At 43.2% G+C, this 20,101-nt stretch overlaps 2 protein-coding genes and 1 pseudogene across 3 annotated transcripts in view; 2 read left to right on the top strand and 1 right to left on the bottom strand.

The window, feature by feature from the left end:
- Nucleotides 1-20,101, top strand: part of PRRG2 (proline rich and Gla domain 2) — a 238,234-nt gene that overhangs the window by 84,034 nt on the left and 134,099 nt on the right. The window lies entirely within an intron of this gene.
- NOSIP (nitric oxide synthase interacting protein) overlaps nucleotides 1-20,101 on the bottom strand; it is a 223,046-nt gene that overhangs the window by 84,600 nt on the left and 118,345 nt on the right. The gene's annotated exons all lie outside the window — the stretch shown is intronic.
- LOC111519956 overlaps nucleotides 18,628-20,101 on the top strand; it is a 9,736-nt pseudogene continuing 8,262 nt past the window's right edge.

The raw sequence follows: 20,101 nt of genomic DNA, 5'->3' as shown, positions 1-20,101 counted from the left end.
CTGATACCAGGTCTGGCTAATTATTTTTTAGTAGAGATGGAGTTTTGCCATGTTGGCCGGGCTGGTCTCAAACTCCTAACCTCAGATGATCCTCCTGCCTTGGCATCCCAAAGTGCTGGGATGACAGTATGAGCCACCACACCCAGCCGGTCCTTTGCATTTTCATATACATTTTAGAATCAGCTTGTCAATTCCTCACCAAAGCCGGCTGGGATTTGAACTGCCATTGGGTTGAATCTGTACATCAATTCGGGGGGAACTGATATCTTGTTTTTTGAGACAGAGTCTTACTCTGTTACCTATTCAGGAGTGCAGTGGTACAATCTCTGCTCACTACAGCCTCTGCCTTGTAGGCTCAAGCGATTCTACCTCAGCCTCCCGAGTAGCTGGGATTACAGGTGTGCACCACCATGCCCAGCTAATTTTTTTGTATTTTTAATAGAGACGGTGTTTCACCATGTTGGCCAGGCTGGTCTCAAACTGCTGAGCTCAAGTAATCCACCCACCTCGGCCTCCTGAAGTGCTGGGATTACAGGCATGAGCCACCACACCTGGCCTACACTGATTATTTGAATTCATAAACAAATATTTCCATTCATTTAGGTTTTTCTCTCAAACATACCTCGTAGTTTTCAGTATAGAGATTTTGAACATCTTTTGTTAAATATAGTCTTAGCATTTGATTTTTGAGGCTAATGTAAATGGTTTTGTTTTTAAAATTTCATGTAACTATGGTTTGTTAGTATGCAGAAATATTTTTGTATATCAGCTTTTATTTTTGACTTTCCTAAGTACACTTATTCTAGTAGCTTTTTATTTTTGTAGATTCCTTAGGATTTTTCTAATTACATGCTTATGACATCTGTGAATAAAGACAGTTTTACTTCTTCCTAGCCAGTTTCTATGCTTTTTATATCTTTTTCTTGCCTTTTTTCACTGGCTAGGAACTTCAGTATAGTGTTGAACAGAAGTGGTGCAAAGGGATTTCCCTTCCCTATTTTCAATATTAGGGGAAAGTGTTCAGTATTTCACCATTTAGTATGATGTTAGCTGTAGTTTTTTGTCATTGTTAATATCCTTAACACAATGAATGGTTCTCAACCGAGGGTGATTTGTCACCTCTTCCAGGGACATTTGGCAATATCACGTGACATTTTTCATTGTCACAGCTGAGTGGGGAGCATTGATGCTGGCATTTTGAGGGTGAAGGCTAGGGATACTGCCAAACGTTCTATGATGCACAACCTCTCCCCACCCCAACAAAGAATTTTCTGGACAAAATCCCAAGAACATTCAGGTAGAGAATCTCTGCCTAGCAGCTGGAGGAAGTTCTGTTGTATTTCTAGTTTGTTGCAGGGTTTTTTCCCCATTAATAGCTGTTGAATGTTGTCAAATAGTTCTTCCCTTTAATCTCTTAATAAGTTATATTAAGTTCTGGGATAAAACCACTTGCTTATCCTGTATCTACTTTGTATATTTGTGGATTAAATTTGCTAATATACTTTTATCGAGACAGTCTCTCATTCTGTCACCCAGGCTGGAGTGCGGTGGCATGATCTCCGCTCACTGCAACCTCTGCCTCCCGGGTTCAAGCGACTCTCCTGCCTCAGCCTCCTGAGTAGCTGGGATGACAGGCGCCCACCACCAAGCCCGGCTAATTTTTGTATTTTTAGTAGAGACGGGGTTTCACCATGTTGACCAGGTTGGTCTCAAACTCCTGACCTCAAGTGATCTGCCTGCCTCTCAAGGTGCTGCGATTACAGGCGCAAGCCACTGCGCCGGGCCAAATTTAACTTTTAAACTCAGAAATGGGGCTATTTAGATTTTCTACTTGCATCAGTCTTTGTAATTTGGACCTTGCAAGGTGTTTAAGTTGAACTTACTGGTTTAATTTTGATCATGTTTCATTATTATTTTGATGTCATCAGGCTCTATAATGATGCTTTTGTTTTAGAGTCTCACTCTGTCATGCAGGCTAGTTCACTCCCGCCTCCCCGGTTCAAGCAATTCTCTTGCCTCAGCCTGCTGAGTAGCTGGGATTACAGGCACATGCCACCACACCTGGCTAATTTTTGTATTTTTAGTAGAGATGAAATTTTGCCATGTTGGCCAGGCTGGTCTTGAACTCCTGACCTCAGGTGATCCACCTGCCTTGGTCTCCCAAAATGCTGGGATTACAGGAGTGAGCCACTGTGCCTGGCTAATTCCCTGTATTTTAAATGTGTTTTTTTTTTTTTCTATCTTTTCCACCAGCTACTGAGAGAGTAGTGTTATCCAACTATGATTATAAATTTATGTATTTCTTGCTGGAGTTCTGAAAATTTTTATCTATTTTGAAACTGTTGTGAGCTACATAAACATTACTATAATTCAGGCTTCCTGCTGAACTGGCCCATTTATCATTATGAAATCCTCTTCCTAATCTCTAGTGTTACTTGCTTGACTTTGATATTAATGTTACCACAGTAGCTTTCTCACTGGTTTGCATGGTATGTTTTTCCATTCCCCCCCTTTTTTTTTTTTTTCGAGATGGAGTTTCGCTCTTGTTACCTAGGCTGGAGTGCAATGACACAATCTCAGCTCACTGCAACCTCAGCCTCCCAAGTAGCTGGGATTACAGGTATGTACCACCACACCGGGCTAATTTTTTGTATTTTTAGTAGAGACGGGGTTTCACCATGTTAACCAGGCTGGTCTTGAACTCCTGACCTCAGGTGCTCCATCTGCCTTAGCCCCCAAAGTGCTGGGATTACAGGCATGAGCCACCGTGCCTGGCCCCACTCTTACTTTAAACCTGTGTCTTTATAAAGGGCATCTCTTGCAAACAGCATATGGTTGAGTCCTACATTATTTAGGTTGATAATTGTTGCCCCGATTCTCTCCCCTCTCCCTCTAAAACTCCAATTATACATATATTAGTCTCACAGGTCACTGATATGTTTAGCTTTTCTCAATAATTCTTCTTTCTGCTTCACTTTCTGTAATTTCTATGTAGCTATCTTCAAGCTAACTGATCCTCTCTTCCACTGGTTCCAGTCCATATTAAACCCATCCAGTGAAACTTTCATTTTTAGAATTCCCCTGGGGCTCCTTAGAGTTTCAGTGTCTTACCTAATATACCATTGTTTTCTGTTAAACCCCTTAACATATTTGTAAGTTGTTTTAAAGCTCTTGTCTGCTAATTCTAATGTCTGGATGATCTGTGGGTCATTTTTCTCTTGGTCATGGATTATATTTTCTTGGTTTAAATTTTATGCTGGATATTGTATATAGAAAAAAGGCATGTTATTTTAGTTTCAATGAGTTCATGCCTCTTATCCCAAAAGTCAGCTAGGATGAGGGCTATTTAGATCTTTCTAAGAGTTGAGTTGAGCTGGGGCTAGGTAACAGTCTTAAATTTTTTTCCACCTTCACGTGGAATTAAGAGAGCTCACTTCACCTTTGATGCCCCAACTTTCTGCACCTGCCATCAGACTAGTTCCTTGGATGTTGTCATTGAGTTTGAGTGAGTTGGGTTGTGGCTTTAGATGTTACGGTTTTTGTTTGTATTCAACTCCAGTGGGGCCCAGGAATCTGAGCATCATAAGACTTATACACACTCCCTCAGCAGAATTCCTGGGAATAATGTGAGGATAACTGTTGGATCAAGCAATTGACTTCTGTGCTGGGGATTCTTCAAGACTATACTACCTGTTGGCAGCCCATGCTGTTATTAAATGCTTGGATGGTTTCTGTTAGCTGTGCAAACAGTGTGTCCACCTATGAAAACTCATATTACCCAGATTAAGCACTTACCCACAGATATAAAAACATTCATGGCCAGGCACTGTGGCTCATGCCTGTGATCCCAGCACTTTGGGAGGCCAAAGCGGGCAGATTGTGAGGTCAGGAGATGGAGACCATCCTGGCTAACATGGTGAAACCCCGTCTCTACTAAAAATACAAAAAATTAGCTGGGCGTGGTGGCGGGCGCCTGTAGTCCCAGCTACTTGGGAGGCTGAAGCAGGAGAATGGCGTGAACCCGGGAGGCGGAGCTTGCAGTGAGCCGAGATCGTGCCACTGAACTCCAGCTTGGGCAAGGAGCAAGACTCCATCTCAAAAAAAAAAAAAAAAAAAAAAAAAAGACATTGTGCCCACTGCTCTTCAGTAACTTTATAAGACAGTATGGGTTTTTATTTATTTAAAAAGCTGCTACCACCATCAAAGCAGGGATGTTTGTATCCTTCAACATTCGGACTAGAAGGAAAATTCTGTGAAGCATTTATGAATCCCAATGCCTGGACGCACCCAAGACCAAGTCAGTCAGAATCTCTGGAGGAGCTCACACAGGAGTGTTTTCTAATCTTCCCCAAATGATTCAAATATACAGCCTGGGTCTAGAACCACTGACTGGCCCCAAGAGCTGCAGCAGCCTTCTTTTGTGAGTTCTAGAACTGATTTTAGAATCTTCCTCCATTTGCGATTTATGGAAAGCTTAGAACAGTTGCATCTCTGAGACTATTTTCTTATCTATAAAGTGGTGGATATTATATTAGAGCATTCCTTTGAGTCAGACTCTCGCTCTGCCATGCGGGCTGGAGTACAGTGGCGTGATCTCGGCTCACTGCAGCCTCCACCTCTGCCTCCCGGGTTCAAGCGATTCTCCCGCCTCAGCCTCTAGTGTAGCTGGGACCACAGGTGTGCACCACCATGCCTGGCTAATTTTTGTATTTTTTAACGGGGATGGGGTTTCACCATGTTACCCAGGCTGGGTTCAAACTCCTGACCTAAGGTGATCCGCCCACCTTGGCCTCCCAAAGTGCTGGGTTGGAGGCGTGAGCCACTGCGTCTGGCCGCATTCCTTTTTTTTAATGGCTTTCTGTGAGAAGAAAGGATGTTGTTATGAATGGAAAGGTCTTGAGTCTGAAGGGTTGTGAAGCTGGCGGATTGCTAAGGTAAAGGGAGGGGCCTTTCCTTGTACCTGCGAGGCTCTGCTCACTTCTCAACCCAGGTGTGGCCACTGGTGGTGGTCCAGAATCCCTGCACTAGAAAGATGATGGATGTGGTCCGCATCGAGGTTATCAGGTTGACCAGGGCTGCAATGGCCACCTTGACATAATCATCACCTCCAGCCTTGTAGGAAGTGAAGGCGATGATGGTACCCACGCCCAGGCTCAGGGAATAGAGTACATGGTCCCTGCTTGATGCCACAGGTTCAGGGAGGGCAAGGCAGGGAGCTGTGGGTGACTGAGAAGTGTTTAGGAGTGGGCTTGGAAGGGTAGGACTACCAGTAAATAAGTAGGCTAAAGGGTCAGCTAAGGTAGAGAGCAACGGGATAAAGGGGAGGCTGGGGGCAGAAGGAAAGGAGATGTGGGAGAAGGAGACTCGGAGGTCTTGAGAGTCGAGGGAGGGAGAAGGTTTGGAGCCCCGGGCCTCACCTCTGTTGTGATCATACGTCTGAGGCTGGTGACACCTTCCAGGAAAGGACCTCGGATGAAGAGGCGGAGGAGAGGAAGACAGAGGTTAGCATCAGCAGGGGCCTCCCGGTCACGAGTAGAAATATGAGCAATGTCAAGGTGGCCCAGAGGTACCACGATGGAATTACGGGAGGACGATTCTAAGGAGATGATACTGTGGTTTGGAGCAGACAATAAGCTTCCCAGGAGTCAGGGTGAGACTGCAAGTAAAGATGGCTTTGAAAGGGTGGGTAGCTGGACACTTAATTCCCAGGCCTTGGTTTTATGGCTTATGTGTAAGTTTAGGGACAGGAGCCAGCGAGGCTAAAGACTGTGTGGAAGAACTTTGTAAGTGAAAGGAGAGGAAAAGAAACTGAGAAGAGACTTTGAGAGAGAATAACAGAACTAAGAGGAATTTTAATGATTTGCCCCGGAGGTAGTTGATGCCACAGGTCCAGGGAGGACAAGGTGACAAAGCTGTGGGTGACTGAGAAGTGTTTAGGAGTGGGCCCCTCTCTGCATATCCCTATCAAACCTTTAGGAAAGTCTACTTTTGTAGGAGTGGTTTATTTTTGGAGGCTGTGAAGAGATGGTGAGCTGAGTCTCCCAGGATGGAGATGGATGTCGTGAAAGGTGACCACCTACATGAATGCAGGGACCAGGAGGCACAGGTACAGTTTACCAAGATGATCTAATAAAAAAGAAAATGCATTTCAGTGTGTTTAAGACGGGGCCTTACTCTGTCGCCCAGGCTGGTATGCAGTGGCACAATCTTGGCTCACTGCAACCTCTGTCTCTGGGGTTCAAGTGGTTCTCCTGCCTCAGCCTCTCGAGTAGCTGGGACTACAGGCGTTCACCACCACACATGGCTAATTTTTGTATTTTTAGTAGAGGTGGGGTTTCACCATATTGGCCAGGATGGTCTCGATCTCCTGGGCTCAATTGATCCTCCCGCTTCCATCTCCCAGTGTACTGGGATTACAGGCGTGAGCCACTGTACCCGGCCTGAAATACATTTTCAATGTAAAGGGAGCATGATCCAGATGCCAAGGAGATGGTTTGAAAGAAAATACTCCCAGGCTGGGTGTAGCAGCTCACACCTATAATCCAGGCACTTTGCGGGGTGGGCAGATCACCTGAGGTCAGGAGTTCAAGACCAGCCTGGCCCACATGGTGAAACCCCATCCCTACTAAAAAATTTAAAAGTTAGTTGGGTGTGGTCATGGGCACCTGTAGTCGCAGCTACTCAGGAGGCTGAGGCAGGAGGATCGCTTGAACCTGGGAGGCAGAGGTTGTAGTGAGCTGAGATCATGCCATTGCATTCCATCCTGAGCAAGACCCCATCTTAAAAAAAAAGAAAAAAAGAAAAAAGAAAGGCCGGACGTGGTGACTCATGCCTGTAATCCCAGCACTTTGGGAGGCTGAGACGGGTGATCACAGAGTCAAGAGATCAACACCATCCTGGCCAACATGGTGACACCCCATCTCTACTAAAAATACAAAAATTAGCCGGGTGTGGTGGCGGGTGCCTGTACTCCCAGCTACTCAGGAGGCTGAGGCAGGAGAATCACTTGAGCCGGGGAGGCAGAGGTTGCAGTGAGTTGAGATAGCGCCATTGCACTCCAGCTTGGGCAACCAGAGCAAAACTCAGTCTCAAAAAAACAAAAAAAAAGCTCCAAATGCCAGTCAGCTCCTTTAGGGGTTAACATGCTGTCAAAAAGCAGGGAGGTGGAGGTTGCAGGGCTCAGCTGGGGAGACTGGTCTGAGCTGAAAGGTTCACACAGGTCTCTGCATGCCCTGATGTGGGGATCCGGTTGACAGTGAGGAATTTCTGCAAGCTGTTAATAGAACAGCAGTTCTCTGTAGAGACCGGGCTGACATCTCTTGCCTGAGGAGAGTACAGACTCTTCCTCGGACCCCTGCATGGAGATGCTGGGTGACCACATCTGAGTCTCGCTCCATCGTGCAGACTGGAGTGCAGTGGCACGATCTCAGCTCACTGCAACCTCTGCCTCCTGGGTTCAAGGGATTCTCCTGCCTCAGCCTGAGGTCAAGAGTTCAAGACTAGCCTGGCCAACATGGCAAAGCTACTAAAAATACAAAAATTAGCCGGGTGTGGTGGCAGGTGCCTGTAATCGCAGCTACTCTGGAGGCTGGGGCATATCTGGGCTTGTCCTCGGGGCGGGTGGGAGGGTCACAGGGATTGCAGAAGAGCAGTCACCAGGAAGGAGTTGGGTTGTGTCGGGGTGGAGTGTGTGGAAGTCTTCGGATTTGCAAAGGTGACATGGGACTGGGGGTGGCGGTCAGGGGAGCTTACCGGCGTTGAAAACCGAATCCCTGCGATCACAACTGAGAAGACGACCCAGGCTGCGGTTCAGGACCAGGGCTTCAGCCACTTCTTCACTGTGGTCCGAGGCATGGAGGGTGGCGTGGTACAAGAAGTACTCGTGGGCACAGTCTGAAGGCAAGAGAAGTCCTTGCTCAGTGCCTGCTTCTGTTCACTTCCTTCCCTTGGTGCCCTTGCTGGCCCCTCTCTCCTCACCAGTGACACTGATGTTCTTCAGTGGGCAGTGGTCCCAGGGCAGGGGGTGAGCCAAGGAGTTGCTCAGGGAGAAGAAATTCCAGGAGATGGTGCTGCTGTTGTACAAGCTCACCCAGGCGCACATCTGGGGGTGGACACGGTGGGCGGGGACCACGGAGGGAGATCTGGGATGGCATGGGGCTGGATCCCTCATTTACCAGAATGCCAGCATAGCTCACGCTGCACAGCCAGGGGACAAGCTGCTTCCAGACCCAGATGTTGTCCACGTGCAGCCACTGCTCCCTGATCACCTCCATGTACAAGAGTGGGATCCCGAATAAGAGGAGCATGAAGAAGTACATTAGGATGAAGCTGCCAGGGGCTGTGCTCAGGCAGCCAGGAGTCCTGGCCCTGTCCCCATTTTCCCCTAGGAGCCCATGTGTCCAACCCCAGTTTTCTCCTCCTTCAGGGCCCAGGACTCGAGGCTCCCAGCCTAGAAACTCCTTCCTTAAGCTGAGGACCCAGGCCCCTGGCCTTACCTTCTCCATTCTGGTGACACAGTAAGGAAAACGCCACACGCTGCCCAGCCCGACAGAGAAGGCAATCTGAATCAAGATGCTCTCAGTGTTTTTAGACCGAATGAAGTGGTTTGGGGTCTTGGTGGCCTGAATCTCCTTGCTCTTGAGCCTTCAGGACAGGGAGTTGGGGGTCTGGAATTTCTTGGAAGACTTTCTCTGTCAGATAATTCCTCAAAGGACTTTATGGCTTTCTTCTTTCAAGCCTAGTATATTCTGAGGAAATCTTGGGGTCACCAAGAGCAAAATTTAAAGGACACGTCTCAGGTGCGAGACTGTCTGAAAAAAAAACTGTTCTCTTATCAAATTCAGGTAAATAATACAGTATTATTAACTGTAGCCACCATGTATGTATTAGATCCCCAGAACTTCATAATCGTATAACTCCAAGTTTGTACCCTTTGCCCAACATCTCTCCATTCCCCAGAAGCCCTAGCATCTGCCAAACCTGCACAGCAGGAAAAAGAAAAAAGAAAAAGGCAATCTATGGAATCAAAATATTTGCAAGCTACATCCGAAATATGTATGGAACTCACACAACTCAACAGCAAACAAACCAAACAACCTAATTAAAAAGTAGACAAAGGACCTGAGTAGATGTTTCTCCAAAGAAGACATACAAATGGCCAACAAGTATATAAATAAGTGTTCAACATCAGCCGGGTGCAGTGGCTCAGCACTTTGGGAGGCTGAGGCAGGCAGATCACCTGAGGTCAGGAGTTGGAGACCAGCCTGGCCAACATGGTGAAACCCCATCTCCAATAAAAATACAAAAAAATTAGATGGGCATGATGGCACACACCTTTCGTCCCAGCTACTCAGGAGGCTGAGGCAGGAGAATCACTTGAATCCCGGAGGAGGAGGTTACAGTGAGCTGAGATCATGCCACTGCACTTCAGCCTCCTGGGCAACAGAGTGAGACTCCATCTCAAAAAAAAAAAAAAAAATTGCTTTGGCTATTCAGGGTCTTTCGTGATTCCACACAAATTTTAGGGTTTTTTTTGTGTGTGTGTGTGTGAAAAATGTCATTGGTATTTTTGTAGGAATTGCATTGAATCTGTACATTACTTTGAGTAGTATGGACACTTTAGCAATATTAATTCTCCCAATCCAGGAGCATTGGATGTCTTTCCATTTATTAGTAATCTCTTCAGTTTCTTCCACCAATTTTTCATAGTTTTCATTGTAGAGATCTTTTACCTCCTTGGTTAAATTTGTTCCTATTTTATTTTTTGGTATTATTGAAAACAGAAGTGTTTTCTTGATTTTTCAGATAGTTTGGTGTTGATGTATAGAAACACTAGTGATTTTTGTGTGTTAAATTTTGTGTCCTGTAACTTCACTGAACTTGTTTAACCTAACAGGTTTTGGGGGAGGCTGTAGGGTTTTCTATATATAAGATCGTGTCTTCTGCAAACAAGGACAATTTGACTTCCTCCTTTTCAGTTGGATGCTTTTTTTTTCCTTGAGATGGAGTTTCGCTCTTGTTGCCCAGGCTGGAGTGCAATGGTGCAATCTTGGCTCACCGCAACCTCCGCCTCCTGGGTTCGAGTGATTCTTTTGCCTCAGCCTCCCGAGTAGCTGGGATTACAGGCATGCGCCCCCATGCCCAGATGCCCTTTCTTTCTTTCCCTGGCCTAACTTCTCTGGCTAGGACTCTCAGTACTATGTTGAATAGAAGTGGTACAACCTTTTAGAGGCAGAGCTTTCAACTTTTCCCCATTGAGCATGATGCTAGCTGTGGGTTTGTTATATATGGCCTTTATTGCAATCAACTATGTTCCTGTTATACCTAATTTGTTTAGGGTTGTCATCATGAAGGGATGTTGAATTTGAGATAATCATATAGTTTTTGTCCTTCATTCTATTAATGTGATATGTCACATTTATTGATTTGCATAGGTTGGAACCATCCTTGCAGCCCTGGGATGAATCCCACTTAAGCATGGCAAATGACCTTCTTGATGTGCTATTTTAAAGAAATGGCATTGGCTGGGCGCAGTGGCTCACACCGGTAATCCCAGCATTTTGGGAAGCCAAGGGGGGAGGATTGTCTGAGCTCAGGAGTTTGAGAGGAGCCTGGGCAACATGGTGAAACCCCATCTCTACTAAAATACAAAAAATTAGCCAGGCGTGATGTTGTGGGCCTGTAGTCCCAGCTACTCAGGAGGCTGAGGCAAGAGAATCACTTGAACCAGTGAGGTAGAGGTTGCAATGAGCTGAGATCATGCCACTATACTCGAGCCTGGGTAACAGAGCAAGACTCCGTCTCAAAAAGAAAAAAAAAAAAGATGGGGTCTGTGTTGCCCAGGCTGGACTTCAACTCCTGGACTCAACTGATGCTTCCACCTCAGCCTCCCACGTAGCTGGGAGTACAGGCACGTGTCACCATGCCCAGCTACAGTTCTTTAAATGTTTGGTAGAATTTGTAAGTGAATCCATTAGATTCAGAGCTTTTTTTTTTTTTTTTTTTTTTGAGACAGAGTCTCGCTCTGTCGCCCAGGCTGTAGTGCAGTGGCCGGATCTCAGCTCACTGCAAGCTCCGCCTCCTGGGTTTACGCCATTCTCCTGCCTCAGCCTCCCGAGTAGCTGGGACTACAGGCGCCCGCCACCTCGCCCGGCTAGTTTTTTGTATTTTTAGTAGAGATGGGGTTTCACCGTGTTAGCCAGGATGGTGTCTATCTCCTGACCTCGTGATCCGCCCGTCTCGGCCTCCCAAAGTACTGGGATTACAGGCTTGAGCCACCGCGCCCGGCCTCAGAGCTTTTTTTAATGGAAAACTTTTTATTATTAATTCAAGCTTGTTGCTCATTATTGGTCTGTTCAGGTTTTCTAATTCTTCGTAATTCAGTATTGGCAGGTTATGTGTATCCAGGAATTTATCCATTTCTTCTAAGTTTTCCATATAGTTGTTCATAAGTCTCTGATGATCCTTTGTATTTCTGTGATACCAATGGTGATGTCTCCTTTGTCATCATCTTTTCTTTCTTTTTTTTTTTTTTTTTTTTGAGACGGTCTTACTCTTGTTGCCCAGGCTGAAGTGCAATGGTGCGATCTCAGCTCACTGCAACCTCTGCCTCCCAGTTCAAGTGATTCTCCTGCCTCAGCCTCTCCAGTAGCTGGGATTACAGGTGCCCGCCACCATGCCTGGCCAATATTTGTATTAGTAGAGATGGGGTTTCACCCTATTGGCCAGGCTTGTCTTGAACTCCTGACCTCAGGTGATCCACCCACCTCAGCCTCCCAAAGTGCTGAGATTACAGGCGTGAGCCACTGCACCTGGCCTTTGATCTATTTGAATCATCTCTCTTTCATACTTAGTCTAACTAAAGGTTTGTTGATTTTATCTTTTCAGAAACCAACTCTTTGTTTTGTTGATCTTTTGTATTTAGTTTATTTCTGCTCTGATCTTTATTTTTTTCCTTTACTAATTTGGGGTTTCATTTGTCCTAATTTTTCTAGATTTTTTGAGAAAATCACTTAATCAGAAAGGAAGACTAAGAGAAAAAGAAAAGATCTACAAAACAACTAGAAAAAAGAAACAAAATGGCAATAGTAAGCCCTTACCTATCCATAATTACCATGAATGTAAATGGATTAAATTATCCAATTAAAAGGCAGACTAGTTGAAAGGATTAAAAAACATGGCCCAACTAAAGTTGGCCCTTGAACAATGAGTTTGAGCTCCATGAGTCCGATGACATGCAGATTTTCTTCTGCCTCTGCCAGTCTGGTCTTCACAGGAAGACCAGCTCCTCCCCCTCCTTTCCCTCAACTACTCAATGTGAAGATCACAAGGATGAAGACCTTTGTGTAATGATCACTTCTACTTGACAAACATTAAATATATTTTTTCTTCCTTATGATTTTCTTGGTAACATTTTTTCTCTAGGTTACTTTATTGTAAGAATATAGTATATAATAGAATCAACATATAAAATATGTGTTAATCGACTTATGTTGTTGGTAAGGCTTTGGGTCAACATTAGGCTATTAGTAGTTAAGTTTTAGGGGAGTCAGAAGTTATTCACAGATTTTCAACTACCTGGGGTTGGTGCCCCTAACCCCACAATGTTCAAGGGTCAACTGTATATGTTGTCTGCAAAAGACTCCCTTCACCTGAAAGGACACACAGACTGAAAGTGAAGGGATGGGAAGATATTTCCTACACATGGAAAGCAAAAAAGAACAAGTTGTTACATCAGATAAAATAGATCTTAAGCCTAAAACTGTAAAAAGAGACAACGAGGCCATCATAGAATGGTAAAATGGTCAATACAACAAGAGGATATAACAATAATAAATATATATGCACCCAATATTGGAACATCTAAATTTATAAAGCAAATCTTAAACAGACCTAAAGGGATAGACCGCAATACAGTGATACTAGAGGATTTCAACACTCCACGTTCAGCAGTGGCAGATCATCCAGACAAAAATCAACAAAGAATATCAGAGTTAAAGTACGCTCTAGACCAAACGGACCTAACAAGACACTTACAGAACCTTCCATCCAATAGCCATAGAATACACATTCTCCTCAAAAGCACATGGAACATTATCTAGTATAGATTATATGTTAGGCCACAATATGAGTCTTAAATTTAAAAAAAAACTAAATCACATCAAGTATCTTTTATGACAATAGAGTAAATCTAGAATAATAGGCAGAACATTGGAAACTGTACAATATTTGGAAATTAAGCAACATGCTCCTAAACCACCAATGGGTCGATGAAGAAATCAAAAAGGAAATTGACACAAATGAAAATGGGAATACAGCATACTAAAACCTGTGGAGGCCGGGCACGGTGGCTCATGCCTGTAATTCGAGCACTTTCAGAGGCTGAGGATCACTCGAGGAGTTTGAGACAAGCCTGGCCAATATGGTGAAACCCTGCTTCTATTAAAAATACAAAAATTAGCTAGACATGGTGATGGGTGCCTGTAGTCCCAGCTATTCAGGGGCTGAGGCAGGAGAATCACTTGAACCCAGGAGGCAGAGGTTGCAATGAGCTGAGATTGTGCCATTGCACTCCAGCCTGGGTGACAGAGTCAGACTCCATCTCAAAAAATAAGTGAATAAATAAAAATAGTAAAACAAAACCTACAAATACAGCAAAAGCAATACCGAGGGAAGCTTATGGCAATAAATGCCTATATCAAAAAATATTCCAATTAGCAAACCTGACTTAATATATACATGTATCTATATACTCATATGTCTAGCAACATATCCAACTACAGAATACACACTCAAGAACATACTAAACAATTACAAAAGTGGACAATATTTTCCACAAAATAAATCTCAACAAATCTCAAAGGATCAAAGTCATACTGAGTTTACTTCTGACCACATGCAAGTAAGCTAGAAATTAATCCTCAGATCCTTAGGTTTGAATTTTTAAGACTACATTTTGAAATAACCAATGGGTTAAGGAATTTATCAAAATGGATATTGGAAAATGTTTTGAACAGAATAATGAAAATACTTCATGTGAAAACATGGGATGCAACTAAAGTCAAATATTAGAAATTTTAAAATGGCTGAAAATCAGTAAGCTTCGACTCCATCCCTAGAAACTGAAAAACAGCAAAATGAAGCCAAAACGGTGAGAGGCAGGAAATAGTAACATCAGGAAATAGAAGAGGGAAGATCAACAAAATCAAAAGTTGGTACTTTAAAAGACAAATAAAATGGATAAAAATCTCTAGCAACACTTGCCAAGAAATAAAAAATTAAAGCACAAAAAGTTGAAATTAAAAAGGGGGCATCATTATAAATCCTATACTTATTTAAAATATAATAAAAACATTATAATTTATGCCAATAAAATTTTCCGTGAAAATTTTCAGAAAAATATTTAATAAAATTCACACAGGAAGAAATAGAAATTCTGAATTGTCCTTTAACATTTAAATCAGGGGTCCCCAATCCCTGGTTAACAGGCCACCAGTCTGTGGCCTGTTAGGAACCAGCCAAACAGCAGGAGTTGAGTGGAGGGCAAGTGGGTATTACTGCCTGAACTCTGTCTCCTGTGAGATCAATGGCAGCATTAGATTCTCATGGGAGCTAGAACCCTATTGTGAACTGTGCATGTGAGGGATCTAGGTTGCACACTCCTTATGAGAATGGAATGTGTGATGATCTGAGGTGGAACAGTTTCATCCTGAAACCAACCCCCACACTGGTGCCGAAAAGGTTGGGGACCACTAAATAAATTGCTTCTGTAATTAGTAACTTCACTCCAAAGCAAACTTCTGGCCAAGATGACTTCACTGGTGAATCTTACCAGACATTTAAGAAGAAAACGCTGTCGCTGTCAATAGGATATAAAATCTTGTAGAATATAAAAAGTGGCAAGATGAGTATAACCGCAGTACCTAGTCTGGCAAGGGAATTATGATAAATAAAATCATACACCAATGTCATTCATAAACCTTGATGCAAGGGTCCCAGAAAATAACCAGCAAATGAAATCCATCAATACCTGAAAGCGATGTATCACAAATGAGTTGATTTTGCTTAAAAGAAAATTCCTGATAACATAATAAAGGATACAGATCATATGACCATCTCAATTTGTAGAATATTTGATGAAACCCAATAACCATTTATTTATTAACAAAAATAGCTGGGCATGGTGGCTTATGCCTGTGATCCCAGGACTTTGGGAGGATGAGGCAGGAGGATTGCTTGAGGCCAAGAGTTTGAGATAAGCCCTTGCAACACAGCGAGATCCCTTCTCCACAAAATACAAAATAAAAGCCAACCTCTTAGCAAATTGCAGTAGAAAAGAACATCTTTAATTTCATAGGAGGTATTTATAAAAAAAGCATACAGTAAACATACTTGATAAAATGTTGAAAGGTTTTCCTTCAAAGTCAGGAATAAGACAAGGATTCCTGCCATCATCCCTTCTAGTCAAACTGAATTTAAAGTTTGTGTAGATTGATGGCGTTCATGGTACCAAGTCTTCAATTTTTCCCATATCCACCCCCTTTGCAATGTGATTCTGCAGTTTGTCTAAGACCGTATCTACTCTCCCGCTCCTTGAACCTGGGCTTGTGTGCTGATTCAGCACCTATGCTGCAAGGGACCTTACTTGTTACTGCTTATTCTCTTACTCTTCTGCCATCACTATGAGGACACGTCTGGGCTAATCTGCTGGAAACGGAAACATTTATTAGAGCTGAATCACTCCAGTGGTCCTAGCTCAAGCTAGTCTAGATTAGCCAAGAGGCAGCCCATTCCCTTTTATTTTAGCTGAGCCCAACTTAATGACTCATAAGCTGTAATAATAAATTCTTGTTTTAAGTCACTGAAGTTTGAGGTGGTTTGTTATGCAGTGTTATGAGTCATTGATACAAGGTACAGTAAAATGAAAAAATGGTTTAGAAAAGAAGAAAACTATTATTTATGGATATGATTCTGTATATAAAAAGGAAAAAAAAATTGCAGGGCGCAGTGGCTCACAACTGTAATCCCAGCACTTTGGGAGGCCAAGGTGGGTGGATCACCTGAGGTCAGGAGTTCGAGACCAGCCTGGCCAACATGGCAAAACCCCATCTCTACTAAAAATACAAAACTAGCCAGGTGTGGTGGCGTACACCTGTAATCACAGCTACTCAAGAGGCTGAGACAGGAGAATCACTGAACCTGAGAGGTGGAGGTTGCATTCTGCGAGATCACACCATTGTACTCCAGCCTAGGCAATAAGAGCAAAACTCTGTCTCAAAAAAAAAAAAAAAAAAGAAAAAAAGAAAAAATCTATAAATAAAATACATTACTAGGATTAATGAGTGAGTTTAGCAAGGTTGCTGGATACAGGGTTAATAGAACAATATTAACAGCATTTCTACATACCAGCAAGAAATAAATAGGTAATAAAAAATAAAGATAACATTTATAACAACAAGGTATTTTATGTGCCTAGGAAGAGATCTAACCAAAACTTCTATGCCACAACCTATAACCATTATTATTATTACGTTGGTGTCTTTTGATGAAAAGATGTTCTAAATTTTAATGAACTCAAATTTATCTGTTCTCTCATGGTTAATATTTTCTAAAAGCTATTTAATACTTTTTTTTTTTTTTTTTTTTTTTTGAGATGGAGTTTCACTCTTGTTGCCCAGGCTGGAGTGCAATGGAGCAATCTCAGCTCACTGCAGCCTCTGCCTCCCAGGTTCAAGCGATTCTCCTGCCTCAGCCTCCTGAGTAGCTGGGATTACAGGCATGCACCACCACACTGGCTAATTTTGTTTTTTTTTTTTGTTTTTTTTTTTTTTTTTTGAGACGGAGTCTTGCTCTGTCACCCAGGCTGGAGTGCAGTGGTGTGATCTTAGCTCACTGCAAGCTCTGCCTCCCGGGTTCACGCCATTCTCCTACCTCAGCCTCCCAAGTAGCTGAGACTACAGGCGCCCGCCACCAGGCCCGGCTAATTTTTTGTATTTTTAGTAGAGACAGGGTTTCACCATGTTATCCAGGATGGTCTCGATCTCCTGACCTTGTGATCCACCCATCTTGGCCTCCCAAAGTGCTGGGATTACAGCCATGAGCCACCGCGCCTGGCCAATTTTGTATTTTTAATAGAGATGGGGTTTCTTCATGTTGGTTAGGCTGGTCTCGAACTCCCGACCTCAGGTGATCTGCCCGCCTCAGCCTCCCAAAGTGCTGGGATTATAGGCATGAGCCACCATGCCCGGCCCTAATACGTCTTTCTTAACCCCCAGATCATGAAGCTATTCCACATAACTTCTAAATGCCTTATAAATTTGCCTTCCATGTTTACATCTGTTAATCCATGAGGATTAACAGATTTAATGTCTAATGTAAAATAAGGATCAAATTTCATTTTTTCCTTGAGAAAATACACATTTTCTCATCATTATTTAATACTGTCATTTCCACACTAGTCTTGGTTGACATAAAGTATCTCTCCATTTAATGACAACTTTCAATTTTCTTGATAATAATAATGATTATAGGCTGGGCATAGTGGCTGACCCCTGTAATCCCAGCACTTTGAGAGGCCAAGGTGGGCGGATCACCTGAGGTCAGGAGTTCAAGAGCAGCCTGAGCACGATGGTGAAACCTCATCTCTACCAAAAATACAAAAAATTAGCCGGTGTGGTAGTACATGCCTTTAGTTCCAGCTATTCAGGAGGCTGAGGCACAAGAATCTCTTGTAGCTGGGAAGCAGAGGTTGCAGTGAGCCGAGATCGTGCCACTGCACTCCAGCCTGGGCAACAGAGAGACCCTGTCAATAATAATAATAATAATAATAATAATAATAATAATAATAATGGTTATAGGTTTTGGCATAGAAGTTTTGTACTTTTTTGTTAGACCTATTCCTTGGCACTTAAAATAGCTTCATGTTATTAAAAATGTTACCTTTAATTTTTTTCATTACCTATTTATTTCTTGCTGGTATGTAGAAATGCTGTTAATATTGTTCTATTAACCCTGTATCCGGCAACCTTGCTAAACTCACTCATTAATCCCAGTAATGTATTTATAGATTTTTTTCTTTTTTTGAGAGAGTTTTGCTTTGTTCTTGCATACTAACCTACCTCCATTTTATTATAAAATACACATATTCCAAAAAGTGTACAAAACTGAAATGTTCACCTGAATGATGTATTATAAAGCAAATACCCCAACCATCATAGTCAAGATGGAAATCTGAATATCAGGAAATTGAGTATTTAAAAGTACTGGGCACATTAGAGATGGGTATAATACATGCTCAATACGCAAAGAAAAAATAACAGCCACAAACCTACATGTACCAAACAACTGGAGAGCTAAATATTTAAGGCAAAACACGTATAAAACCAAAAAGAAATTGATGGAAATATAACTACAGTGGCAATTATCATGCAACTTTTTCAGAACTCGCAGATCTGAGAAAAAAATGCCATAGAGAAATTGAATAATGCAAACAAATATGATTTAATAGATGCATAGTCATATTAGAAATGAACAATTTTAGGGAAGGGAGACGGGTTTGTAAACCCCGGAGCGAGGTTCTCTCTCCCCAAGGCCGCTGCTGTGCGGAGACCCCCAGGTGAAGCCGCCATCATGTCTGACCAGGAAGCTAAACCTAAACCTTCAGCTGACGACTTGCGGGATAAGAAGGAAGGTGAGTATATTAAACTCAGTCACTGGACACGACAGCAGTGAGATTCACTTCAAAGTGAAAATGACAACACATCTCAAGAAACTCCAAGAATCATGCTGTCAAAGTGCGTTGCAATGAAGTCACTCGCGTTTCTCTTTGAGGGTCAGAGAACTGCTGATAATCACACTCCAAAAGAACTGGGAATGGAGGAAGAAGATGTGATTGACGTTTATCACAAACAAATGGGGGGAGGGGTCATTCAACAGTTTATTCTTTTTTTTTCTTTTCCCTCTATCCTTTACTTTTAAAAATAGTTCCTCTGTAATGTGTTCAAAACAGAACTGAAAACTGGTACCCCAGCTCTTTGAAACATCTGGTGATTTGAATTCTAGTGCTTATTATTCATTTTGTTTGTTTTCATTGTGCTGATTTTTGGTGATCAAGCCTCTGTTTCCTTCATTTTTCCTTTTTTTTTTTTTTTTTTTTTTTTTTTTTTTTTTTTTGAGATGGAGTCTCGCTCTGTCACCCAGGCTGGAGTGCAGTGGCGTGATCTCGGCTCACTGCAAGCTCTGCCTCCCGGGTTCAGGCCATTCTCCTGCCTCAGCCTCCCGAGTAGCTGGGACTACAAGCGCCCACCACCACGCCCGGCTAATTTTTTTTATTTTTAGTAGAGACGGGGTTTCACCGTGTTAGCCAGGATGGTCTCGATCTCCTGACCTTGTGATCCGCCCACCTCGGCCTCCCAAAGTGCTGGGATTACAGGTGTGAGCCACCGGGCCCGGCCTACCCTCTCCTTTTTAAAAATTACATGTGCACAGAGAGGCCACCTTTTTCAGGACATTGCATTTTCAGGCTTGTGGTGATAAATAAGATCGGCCAACGCAAGCGTTCATAATGACTTTCCAAGTGGCCCTGATGCTCTAGCATGTGACTGCTTCACTCCTGGACTGTGACTTTCAGTGGGAGATGGGAGTTTTTCAGAGAACTGAACTGTGGAAAAATGACCTTTCCTTAACTTGAAGGTACTTTTAAAATTTGAGAGTCTGGACCAAAAGAAGAGGAATATCAGGTTGAAGTCAAGATGACAGGTAAGGTGAGAGTAATGCCTAACTCCAAATATGGCTTCACTGAAGAAAAGGCATTTTACGATTTTTTAAAAAATCTTGTTGGCCGGGCGTGGTGGCTCAAGCCTGTAATCCCAGCACTTTGGGAGGCTGAGACGGGCGGATCACAAGGTCAGGAGATCGAGACCATCCTGGCTAACACAGTGAAACCCCGTCTCTACTAAAAAAAAATACAAAAAAAAAAAAAACTAGCCAGGCGAGGTGGTGGGCGCCTGTAGTCCCAGCTACTCCGGAGGCTGAGGCAGGAGAATGGCGTGAACCCGGGAGGCGGAGCTTACAGTGAGCTGAGATCCGGCCACTGCACTCCAGC

Source organism: Piliocolobus tephrosceles, chromosome 21 (assembly GCF_002776525.5).
Source record: "Piliocolobus tephrosceles isolate RC106 chromosome 21, ASM277652v3, whole genome shotgun sequence".
Taxonomy (NCBI): Eukaryota; Metazoa; Chordata; class Mammalia; order Primates; family Cercopithecidae; genus Piliocolobus; species Piliocolobus tephrosceles.
Note: the sequence above shows the minus strand (reverse complement) of the source record. Positions and strands in the feature narration are given on the sequence as shown.